Source organism: Odocoileus virginianus, chromosome 29, assembly GCF_023699985.2.
Source record: "Odocoileus virginianus isolate 20LAN1187 ecotype Illinois chromosome 29, Ovbor_1.2, whole genome shotgun sequence".
NCBI classification, from domain to species: domain Eukaryota; kingdom Metazoa; phylum Chordata; class Mammalia; order Artiodactyla; family Cervidae; genus Odocoileus; species Odocoileus virginianus.
Window position 1 is genome coordinate 29,972,730 of NC_069702.1, and position 12,282 is coordinate 29,985,011.

The following is a 12,282-nucleotide window of genomic DNA, read 5'->3' on the forward strand; positions in this document are numbered from 1 at the left end:
GTACAGATAATTATCTCTGGAATTGGGAATTAAGTGAAATGAAATGTATAAAAACATTCAGCATCCAGTCTGATTTCATAAATGATGTTTTATCAGTGTCAGAGCTGAAGTTTTGAGTAAATCTGACCTCTTCCTGCCATAAATCTTCAGGGTTCCTCTGAGGATTGAGTTTCTTGGCTAGTATAAAGGTATACAGAAGGACTTTGGGCTTCCCTGGAGGCTCAGCAGTAAAGAATCTGCCCGCCAGGGCAGGATATGTGGGTTCAATCCCTGGGTTGGGAAGATGCCCTAGAGGAGGAAATGGCAACCCACCCTGGTATTCATGCCTGGGAAATCCCATAGACAGAGAAGCCTGGTGGTTTACGGTCCATGGGACTGCAAAGAGTCAGACACAACTTAGCAACTAAACAACATACGGAAGCACCTTACATAGTAATTAAAATCAAATAAATGCTTAATGGGCTTCCCTGGTGTCTCAGACAATAAAGAATCTGCCAGCCAATGCAAGAGATGCAAGCAGGTTTGAACCCTGGGTCTGGAAGATCCTTTGGAGGAAGAAATGACAATCCACTCCAGTATTCTTGCTTGGAGAATTCCATGGAGAGAGGAGCCTGGCAGTTCCTCGATGAGTTTGTGGATAAAGAATCTGCCTGCAATGTAGGAGACACAGATTCAATCCCTGGGTTGGGAAGATTCCCCTGGAGTAGGAAATGGCAGCTGATCCGCTGGAGAAGGGGTAGGCTACCCACTCCACTATTCTTGAGCTTCCTTTGTGACTCAGTTGGTAAAGAGTCTGCCTGCAATGCGGGAGCCCTGAGTTCGATCCCTGAGTTGGGAAGATCCCCTGGAGGAGGGAAACGATACCCACTCTGGTATTCTGGCTTAGAGAATCCCTTAGACTCTATAGTCCATGGGGTGGCAAAGAGTGGGACACGACTGAGCGACTTTGATTTCTGGTGTTCTAGCCTGAAAAATCCAGAGGACAGAGGAGTTTGGCAGGCTACAGTCCAAAGGGTTGCAAAGAGTCAGAGAGAACTGAGAGATTAAGCATGCAAGGGCTTAATATGTTATTAAATCTGAAAATAAATAGGAAATTTTGAAATTGAGCAGTATCAAGAGGCAAGTATTCTTTTTCATTGGTGATCTAATTTTACTCACCATACAATATCCCTCCAAGGACAAATAAGCTATAATTCTGGCTGAATTCACACAATAAAAACTGCTATTCTTTTCTTGTGTTAATCTTAATTCAAATGCCTAGGATTTAATAAACAGAAAATACCCTTGCTTTACAGAATAAAAATTACAGATACAAGAATACTCTCTGCAAAGTCTGCGGTGCATGGCTGTCCTTCAAAGGGCAAGGGTAAGGCAGTTCAGTTTAGTCGCTCAGTCGTGTCTGACTCTCTGTGACCCCATGGACTGCAGCACACCAGATTTCCCTGTCCATCACCAACTGCTGGAACTTGTTCAAACTCAAGTCCATCGAGACTGTGATCCCATCCAATCATCTCATCCTTTCTTGTCCCCTTATCCTGCTGCCTTCAACATTTCCCAGCATCAGGGTCTTTGCTAATGGGTCAGTTCTTTGCATGTGGCCAAAGTGGCCAAAGTATTAGAGCTTCAGCTTTAGTATCAGTCCTTCCAATGAATATTCAGGACTGATTTCCTTTAGGATTGACTGGTTTGATCTCCTTGCACTCCAAGGAACCCTCCAGGGTCTTCTCCAACACCACAGTTCAAAAGCATCAATTCTTCGGCGCTCAGCTTTTTTTATGGTCCAACTCCCACATCCATACATGACGACTGGAAAAACCACAGCTTTGACTAGATGGACCTTTGTCAGGTAACACAAAGGAGGCTAACCAGAAAGTTTGCCCATGGAGTGGGCTTCAGAAGCCAACAGTCTTATCATATGAGAGTTCAGTTTTATCGTGGGAACTCAGAGGGCAGAAACAAAACAGTAGTATATAAAGACATTAAAAGTAATCTATAAGAAAAAATTTTAAAGTTAAAAGACACCCATCTCTACAGATATTCAAGGAAGCATTGAGTGACCACAAGCTGAGGTATAGCAGAAGGGACTTTTGTGCAGCCAATGGAACTTCTTAGATGACCTCTCTGTACCCTTTCAGTTATAATACTTTCATACCAGGTGTTAAATAGAGATGAAAATACCTACCAGAACAGGTTAAGTTAGCAATTAATAAAAAAAATAAATCCCATAGGTTTATTCTCTTCAAAGGATTAGAGTTAGTGGTAAGGAAATGCACATTGTAAGCCACACTATGGGAAGTTTTAGAGGATTAACTACTTCAGTAAGAGAGCAGAAATATTTTGTTCTATATCTTATATTCCACATCTTATAATATATACAAAGTTGATATATGTTAGAAATATTTTGTAGAAATTTAGCACATTTGCCTTTTTTAAAAATTAATTTTTATTGGAGTGTAGTTGCTTTACAATGTTGTATTAAGTTTCTACTATACAGCAAAATGAATCAGCTTTACATATACATATATCCCCTCCCTTTTGGACTGCCTTCCTATTTGGTCACCATAGTGCATTAAGTAGAGTTCCCTGTGTTATACACTATGTTCTCATTAGTTATCTATTTTATACTTAGTATCAGTAGTATATACACATAACGCTTTCTTTAGGCATTATCATCCATTTCTTGTGAATTGAAAACCACGAGAAATGATCTAATGAAGTTAATAAACTTGCATACATGCCAATGCTAAGGAGGAATATTATTTTAAAAAGTCTTGGGTGTCTTCCATCTAAGAGAATGGATACAGACAAATCTGAGTGCTCTTCAAACCTCTATGAATGCTACACATCCAACTAGAAGTGACTGTAGTGGCTGTGGATTTCTGCAAAAGAATTAGAGCCCTATGTGTCGATGTTGTAGATTCTGAGTGGCTGTCAGTCCCCCAGTCATCATGGCACACCTGACTTCCAGCTGTCAAGAAGCAGAGTGGCCCTAGAGCTCTTATGCCCAGAATCAGCACCAGCAAGTGCCGCAGTCATGGCCAGATGTCTGCATGTCTACCATGCCATTCCCTGAAATGAGGCTGGCATACCCCAGCGTCCAGTAGGTGTTTAATAAATACTTATTGAGTGAACAAGTTGGCTTTGTCAGAAATTGCTTTAGCTATTTCCATGTGCTCTTTATCATTTATGCCATTGCTTGAAGCCCAAAGCCCAATTGCTATAAATCTGTATTTATTAACTTTGCACTATATTCATGAGACATAATTTTATCAGGATAATTTTAATTTTATAGCAAGTTCTATTCATAATTTATTTTTACATGGATCAAATCATGGAAATTATCATATTTGATATATGTTGCAAACAGTGTACATAGCCCACGTTGCTGTATTTGACATATACAAACAGCTTATGGGCCTATCCCCAAATATCCCTTTCCCTCTGTAAAATAAATAATTCCTTTTCTCAAAGTCAAGCAAGTAATGGTTAAATAAAACACCTTAAAAAAAAAAAAACAGTAACTTTCTTCTATGAACTATTACCTATTTTTCTAAACTGTTTTCATGTGTGCGTGCTTAGTTGCTCAGTCCTGTCCAAATCTTTGTGGCCTCATGGACTGTAGCCTGCCAGGCTCCTCTGCCCACAAAATTTTCCAGACAAGAATACTGGCATAGGTTGCCGTTTCCTCCTCTAAGTGATCTTCCCAACCCAAGGAGCGAACCTGTATCTTCTGCAGGCGAATTCTTTACCGCTGAGCCACCTGGGAAGTCTATACATTTTTTTCTAAGCTGTTTAAATAGAACCTGAATATTTTGATATGACGAGTTTATAATATCACTATGTTGTCTGTGTTGCACATCAGTATAACACTTCTTTGGTTCCTACTGAGTAGACATTTTATGCTGATGGTGATATACATGCAGAGGTTTAAGACAGTGGCCTGTAGAGTCCTGCATCCAGGATCTGAATTATACTCCTCCGCTTAACTTGGATAAGTCTCTTAATCTTTTATAACCACCATTTATTCAGCATTAAAATAACAATGACAATATTTTTTCCTGTTTGTCTCATAGCTTTAACAATTTAAATTAAAAAAAAATGATGTTTTCTATAGGGCAGTATGTTACAGTCAAGTCTTAAGCTGTGAGTCTTCTTCAGATACATGTCTGATCTTTTCCATGTTCATGGTCCAGAGTTTCAAGTTCTTCCCCTTTATTTTTATTGTTGAATTATCAAAATGTTTCTTACAAAAAACTTGTTTTCTGACTTTTGTAAAGATTTTAATTATGCAAAATCCTTAAGGACCCACATAATTAGGAAACATTCTCTTAGCTCTGCATTATTCATTATTAACATTGTCAAAAAGAATATGTGCTGGAAGCTGACAAATGCTTTGCGTGAGATACATTGTATATATTCCCCATAGCCCTATGGGGTAGGTTATGCAATTATTTCTATTTTATAGATGAGGAAATGGTGGCTTAGAAGTTAAATATCTAAGATCATAAATGTAGAAAACTATGTAACCAGAATATAGAATTAGTCAGATCCTAACCACAATAAGAGTGATATGAATAGTGAATCATAAGGAGACTATAGAGATTTTTTAGTTATATAATCTGTTATTTTAAAATGTGTTTTTATATCAAAAGGGGTTACATGCCAACTTTTTTGGCCAAAAGACTACAATATATATATGATAGTCTTTTAGATGTATACACCTTAAAGAATAACTATATATTCAAAAATAATGCATTTTAATTTGAACAAGAGAAACTTTAGCCACAAAGTATCCTTTCTCTGCTTTTAGTTCTATTCAATTGTCAGTGGATTTGATACTGCCCACCCACTTTGGACAGAGGATCTACTCTACTGAGTCCACGGGAGTCAAATGCTAATCTCATTCAGAAAATCTTCCACAGATACACTCAGAAAAAAAATGTTTAAATCTAGATACTCTGCTGCAAGTTGCCACACAAAATTAGCCAGCATACAAGGGAGAGTTGCCTGTACTCAAAAGTGAAATCAGTCAATAGAAACAGCTCCACAATCTATTGAAATGAACAGATAAGAATTTTAAAATAAGCAGATTTAAACAAGCTGAAGGACTTATAGAAATATAATCAAGGATAGCCACTGTCTCTGTTGCTTCACAATTCAACTGGTTCATCTGCTCAGTCCAACCTCCCATGCTTTCTAATAGGTGCTTTTTGCCACGCGAGTCTCCCAATAAACTCCCTTTACACAAATCTCCATTTCAAAGTCTGTTTCAAAGAAACCTAATTTAAGATACAGCCCTATGACAAGCAAATGAAAATTTAGAGAAAATGGAAAATTTCCTAAGGAAAAAATAAATTACTGAAAAGGGCTGATTATCTTTACCACTGTCATGTTTCCAAATAAACTTTACTGATGTATGAGTTACATTAAAAAATTGTACCCATTTTAAGTCCACAGATTGGATGAGTTTTGACAAATGTGTATGCTTCTGTAACCATCACCAAAATAAAAATATAGGATATTCCATCACCCCCCCAAAAAAAAAAAAAAAAAAAAAGAAATATAATCAATATACTGAGTAAAATGTTACAAATTACTTGGAAAAATAAGAAAATTGCTGAAAATCAAATGGAAACCCCAAAACTTAAAATTTTAACATCCTGAAATAAAAATTTCACTGGAAGAGAAGGATAGTAGAAGCAGATTGGGTATAGTAGAAGAAAAGAACAGTGAATCAGTAGAAGATCAATAGAAATTTTCAAAATTGAACCTCTCAGGAAAAAAGATTAACAAAGTTTCAAAGACCTGAGGGATGATATCACATAATCTAACATGAATTCTAGAATGAGAAAATAGAGAAAATGGAATAGAAAGATAGTCAAAAAATATTGGGAATTTCCCCCCCCAAAATTTAGTCAAAAGCCAATTCTAAATGTAGGAAATTCAAAGCCCAAGTTGTACTAATATGAAGATAACCACACTTTGTCTATTATTTGTTGTTCAGTCACTAAGTCTTGTCTGACTCTTTGTGACCCCATGGACTGCAGCACACCAAACTTCTCTCTTCTTCACTGTCTCCCAGAGTTTGTTCAAACTCATATCCCTTGATTCAGTGATGCCGTCCAACCATCTCATTCTCAGTATCCCCCTTCTCCTCCTGCCTTCAATCTTTCCCAGCATCAAGGTCTTTTCCAGTGAGTTGACTCAGGAGGAATCATGTAGCCAAAGTATTGGAGCTTCAGTATCAGTCCTTCCAATGAATATTTAGGGTTGATTTCCTTTAGACATCGACTGGTTTGAACTCCTTGCTGTCTAAGGGACTCTCAAGAGTCTTCTCCAGAACCACAATTTGAAAGTATCAATTCTTTGATACTCAGCCTTCTTTATGATCCAAATCTCACACCCGTACATGACTCCTGGAAAAACAGTAGCTTTGACTATATGGACCTTTGTCAGCAAAGTGATGTCTTTCCTTTTAATATGCTCTCTAGGTTTGTCACAGCTTTCCTTCCAAGGAGCAAACATCTTTTAATTTTAAAGCTGCAGTCACTGTCCACAGTGATTTTGGAGCTCAAGAAAATAAAAATCTGCCACAGTTTTCATTTCTCCCCATCTATTTGCCATGAAGTGATGGGACCAGATGCCATGATCTTAGTTTTTTGAATGCTGAGTTTTAAGCCAGCTTTTTCACTCTCCTCTTTCATATTCATCAAGAGGCTCTTTAGTTCCTCTTTGATTTCTGCCATAAGGGTTGTATCATCTGAATATCTGAAAGTGTTGATATTTTTCCCGGCAATCTTTGTAACAGCTTGTGATTCATCCAGCTTGGCATTTTGCATGATGTACTCTGCATATACGTTAAATAAACAGGGTGACAATATACAGCCTTGACATACTCCTTTCCCAATTTTGAACCAGTCTGTTGTTCCACATCCATTTCTAACTGTTGCTTTTTGACCTGCATATAGGTTTCTCAGGAGGCAGATCAGGTGGTGTGGTATTCCCATGTCTTTAAGAACTTTCCAAATTTGTTGTGACCCACACAGTCAAAGAGTTTAGTATAGTCAATGAAGCAGAGGTAGATGTTTTTCTGGAATTCCCTTGCTTTCTCTATAATCCAACAGATGTTGACAATTTGATCTCTGGTTCCTCAGCTTTTTCTAAATCCAGATTGTACATCTGGAATTTCTTGATTCATGTGCTGTTGAAACCTAACTTGAAGGATTTTGAACATTGCCTGCTAGCATGTGAAGAGTGCAATTGTGTGGTAGTTTGAACATTTTATGGCACTGCCCTCCTTTGGGATTGAAATGAAAACTGGTGTCTTCCAGTCCTGTAACCACTGCTGAGTTTTCCAAATGGTCTATTAAAGTCAACTAGCTAATATCAAAGATACAGAGGAACTCTCAAAAGCAGATCAAGAAAAAAACACGCATTTCATATGGGAAAGCATCAGTATGACTGGTGGTCATATACCAAAACTGGAAGTGGTTTCTTTCTGTGTTCAGTCCAGTTCAGTTGCACAGTCATGTCTGACTCTCTGCAAACCATGGACTGTAGCACATCAGGCCTGCCTGTGCATCAACAACTCCTGGAGCTTGCTCAAACTCATGTCCTTTGAGTCCGTGATCCCATCCAACCATCTCATCCTCTATCATCCCCTTCTCCTCCTGCCTTCAGTTTTTCCCAACATCAAGATCTTTTCTAGAGTCAGTTCTTCTCAGCAGGTGGCCAAAATATTGGAGTTTCAGCTTTAGCATTAATCCTTCCAACAAATATTCAGGACTGATTTCCTTTAGGATGGACTGGTTGGATCTCCTTGCAGTCCAAGGAACCCTCCAGGGTCTTCTCCAACACCACAGTTCAAAAGCATCAATTCTTTGCTGCAAAGCTTTCTTTATAGTCCAAATCTCACACCCATACATGCCTACTGGAAAAACCATAGCTTTGACTAGATGGACCTTTGCTGGCAAAGTAATGTCTGTGCTTTTTTTTTTTTTTAATCTGTTTTTTTTTCCATTTATTTTTATTAGTTGGAGGCTAATTACTTTACAACATTGCAGTGGTTTTTGTCATACATTGAAATGAATTAGCCATGGATTTACATGTATTCCCCATCCCGTTCCCCCCTCCCACCTCCCTCTCCACCCCATCCCTCTGGGTCTTCCCAGTGCACCAGGCCTGAGCACTTGTCTCATGAATCCAACCTGGGCTGGTGATCTGTTTCACCCTAGATATACAGGTTTCGATGCTGTTCTCTTGAAACATCCCACCCTTGCCTTCTCCCACAGAGTCCACAAGTCTGTTCTATACATCTGAGTCTCTTTTTCTTTTTTTGCATATAGGGTTATCATTACCATCTTTCTAAATTCCATATATATGTGTTAGTATACTGTAATGGTCTTTATCTTTCTGGCTTACTTCACTCTGTATAATGGGCTCTAGTTTCACCCATCTCATTAGAACTGATTCAAATGAATTCTTTTTAATGGCTGAGTAATATTCCATGGTGTATAAGTACCACAGCTTCCTTATCCATTCGTCTGCTGATGGGCATCTAGGTTGCTTCCATGTCCTGGCAATTATAAACAGTGCTGCGATGAACATTGGGGTGCACGTGTCTCTTTCGGATCTGGTTTCCTCAGTGTGTATGCCTAGAAGTTGTATTGCTGGGTCATATGGCAGATCTATTTCCAGCTTTTTAAGGAATCTCCACACTGTTTTCCATAGTGGCTGTACTAATTTGCATTCCCACCAACAGTGTAAGAGGGTTCCCTTTTCTCCACACCCTCTCCAGCATTTATTGCTTGTAGACTTTTGGATAGCAGCCATCCTGACTGGCATGTAATGGTACCTCATTGTGGTTTTGATTTGCCTTTCTCTGATAATGAGTGATGTTGAGCATCTTTTCATGTGTTTTTTTGCCATCCGTATCTCTTTGCTTTTTAATATGCTGTGTAGTTTGTTCATAGCTTTTCTTCCAAGGAGCAAGTGTCTTTTAATTTCATGGCCGCAGTCACCATCTGAAGTGATTTTTGAACCCAAGAAAATAAAGTCGTTATGTGTTATAAAGGTTTAATTTTATATGTCAGTTACTCAGTGTGATTTTTAACCCTTAAGAAAAGATGGATATGTATACAATTATTAACAGTGCTAGGGAAGCATTTCCTTTCTTTTGAGGAGAAGTAAATTTCTTATCAGAATATCTGACTGGGCCTATAATTTAATTTAAAATAAAATTTTGGATAAACAGCAAAAACAAAACAAAACAAAATATGACTCACGGTTGACTTTTCATCTGAACCAATGGAGACCAGAATATAATGCAATAACATCTTCAAAGTGTAAAAGCAGATAGATCTGTAAGTTAAGAATTCTATATTTTTATAAAATTCTATAAAAATGTGTGCATAATAAAAGCATTTTAGGAGCAATAAAAGTGGAAGAAATTAACAATCCTAAGATACAAGCTAAGCAAACTTTAAAAAATGTTCTTGAGGTTGAAGTGAAATTATATCAAATAAAAATCCATACTTATGGGGAGTAACGAAAAACACTGAAGTTGGTAAGTGTGTCAGTATGTATAAGCATATTTTTCTTTAAAGTCTTCAAAAATTAATAGATATGTATAGAAAAAATTTGTACAAAAACATTAGCTCAAAAGACAGTAGGGATATGAGTGGTATTTGTATTATGATAAAGTAATTTTTATTTGTAAAGATGTAGGATATTAATTCTTTGTAGACAATGATAAGCTAAGGTTATATAGTATAATATTCACAGAAACACTAAATGATACATACCTATTAGCTAAGTAGCATATAAAGAAGATAGAAAGGAAGAATAGTAATATATGTTTAATTAAAAAAACAAAGTGGGAAACAAAAATCACAGATGGCAAATAGAGAACAAAAAGCATATAGGTAGACTTAATCATGTCAATAATTACACCAAATTTAAATAGACTAAATATTTCAATTAAGAGGCAAATGTTGAGATTAGATTAAAATATCAAGAACCAACTATATGCTGCTTTTGAACACTTTAAATGTAAAGACAAACTCATAGAAAATGATAGTAAAGATGTATCACATAAATACTAATCAGAAGAGCTTACACGTCTCCATTTATATTAGATAAGTTATTAGTCGCTCAGTCACGCTTGACTCCTTGTGGGCCCACCAGGCTCCTCTGTCTATGGAATTCTCCAGGCAAGGATACCAGAGTGGGTTGCCATTCCCTTCTCCAAAGTATCTTCCCAACACAGGGATTGAACCCACGTCTCGTGCATTGAGGCAGATTGTTTAGCTTCTGAGCCACTAGGGAACCCCCTAATATTTGACAAACTAAGGTTCAAAATAAGGCATATTATTAGAGGTAAAGTAGGGTCATGTCAATGATTAAAAGGTCAATTTCTCAAAAAACATATGAGTTCCAGAAGTGTACCTAAAATCAGAACTTCATAATATATGAAGCAAAAATTGACAGAAGTAGGGGAGAATAAATGAATCAACAATGGGAAAATTTGAATGAAACAATCAAGTTGATCTCATGGATATTTGTAGAACATGGGGACCAGCAACTTGTTTTTTAAATGTACAGGAAATAGAACCAAGACCGATAAAAAATCTGAGCCATAGTTTAGTATCAATAACTTTCAAAGGAGTAAAATGGCATTAGAATATGCTCTTATGATATAAAATATGATTTCACTGAGTTTAATTACAAATCAATAGCAATAACATGTTGAAAATTCCCAAACATTTATTTATCATATATTTCTCACTAATCCATGAGTTAAAGAAGAGAACTGTTAGATTTTTTTTTTTTTTTGCTTTAAAATGCTTATATAAAAATAGAAGAAATGTTTGAATCAATGATCTAAGGCCAAGGGTTAGCAAATTGCAGGCTTGAGGGTCAAAAATGGCCCATGTTTGTTATTAATAAATAAAGTTTTATTGGAAAACATCCATACCCATTATTTGACATATCAGCTATGTTTGCTTTCATTCTGCAAACTGTAAGTTTGGTAGTTGCAACAGACTATGTGGACCACAAAGCTAAAAATACTATCTGGCCCTTTAAAAAAAATTTTTGTTGACCCTAGTTACAAACATTTGCCTTAAAAAGCAAATGGAATAAAGAAAATAAGAAAAGATAGAAATCAATTAAATTTAAAAAAACTAACATAAAATTCAGTGAAGCCAAAACTTTTTTTTTTTTTTTAAAGTTTAATATAGAATTGATGAACTCCAACCAGATTAATCAAGAAAAAAGGGGAGGAAGTAGAGGTTACAGAGAGACCTTAAGTACAGAGTTGATAGACATTAAAAGGAATATAAGATTGCATGATAAACATGTTCATGCCTATTAATTTGACAACTTAGAAAAATGGACAAGTTTTCTAAAAGACAAACTTTGCAAACCACATAAGAAATTGAACATTGACACAATCCTACATTTAATAAAGTAACTGAACTGTAATGAAAAATACTCCCCAAAGAATGCTCTAGTCTCTAATGGCTTCACCGGTGAGGTCTATCAAACATTTAAAGACAAAACAATACCAAAAATACACAAAAACTCTTAAAATAGAGAGGAGCAGACATTTCCCAATGCATTTTATGAAACCAGCAAAAGTCCAATATAAAAACTGCCAGGGACATTACAAGAAAAGCAAGTTACTGTCTAATAGCGTTCACAAACACAGATGCAAAAATCACTCATGGAATAATTAGTGAATAAAATATAGGAATAGCTTAAAAACATGCCACATTATAACAAATTAGTATGTTTTCCCCCCAGGAGTGAAAGTTTGATTGAACACTGAAAAGTGAAACAATGTAATTTACTACATTAACCAAATCAAAGAGAATATCCATATTTTATTTTATTAAATCATTTAACAAAAGTCAACACTCATTCATAATAAAAATTCTCGACAAACTAGGTGTAAAGGGGGACTTTTGCAATCTGTAAAGGTAATTTATGGGAAATGAACAACTGACATCATACTTAATTGTGAAATAATGAATACTTCTCTCCTAATATCAGGAATAATGCAAGTATATCCACTTTTATTCCTTCTAATCAACATTGCATCATATACACTTGTCAGTGTAACAAGGTAAGAAAAAGAATTTAAAATGTGTGGAGTAGTGGAAACAAGAGAAATTGTTTTTATTTCAAGAAAACCCCTCTTTTTTTAAGATGGAAAATAATATGGAACCTACAAAGCAACTGTGGAAACTAATAATTTTATTTAGCGAGATCATTCCATAT